This window comes from Nannospalax galili, unplaced genomic scaffold (assembly GCF_000622305.1).
Source record: "Nannospalax galili isolate Female #2095 unplaced genomic scaffold, S.galili_v1.0 scaffold8928, whole genome shotgun sequence".
Classification (NCBI taxonomy): Eukaryota; Metazoa; Chordata; class Mammalia; order Rodentia; family Spalacidae; genus Nannospalax; species Nannospalax galili.
Window position 1 is genome coordinate 23,757 of NW_008358194.1, and position 674 is coordinate 24,430.

Consider the following 674-nt stretch of genomic DNA (forward strand, 5'->3'; position numbering starts at 1 on the left):
GAGCATTTAATTTATGATGAAACTGAACACCTGGTTGATTATTTTTAACCTAGTGGAAGAAAATGTTTCATCAAATAATTACCTTAGGCAATATTTTCTCTCTCTCTCTCTCCCCCCCCCTCTCTCTCTCTCTCTTTTGCTATGTTTAAAACAATTAAAGTATAAAAGTCTGGAATGACACTGTGTGTGTTTAGAATATTAATTGATTATACAATCTTCAATAAAATCCTTGAGTTATCCATTCCTTAGTTTTTGTTTTTTTCTATATATAAGCTGGGAAGAAATGTCCCTGAGCCTAATTGAAAATGTTGCTGAAAACAAAATACAATGTGGAAAGTATATACCAACTATGACAAATTGTATTATGATGAAAGCTAAAAGACTTTTGCTGAGACAGCACCATCACTACATAACTATGTGAGCCTTTAAGACGGATAAATCCACAGCTTTCAAACAACTGAGTGTGCAGTATGTGGCTTGTGGATTTTGTTAAAAACTTCAGGATACTGGAAATATAAGAAGTAAACATTTGGTCTGTTCCTATAAAAATTAATTTCTGTGTCTAGATATGTCATTGTCTAGTCTTAAGTGATATGTGTTCTTCCTTTTCATTACTTTTTTGTCTTATACTGTTTTTAAATACATTTTTTAATTAATATACATACAGTGTTCTG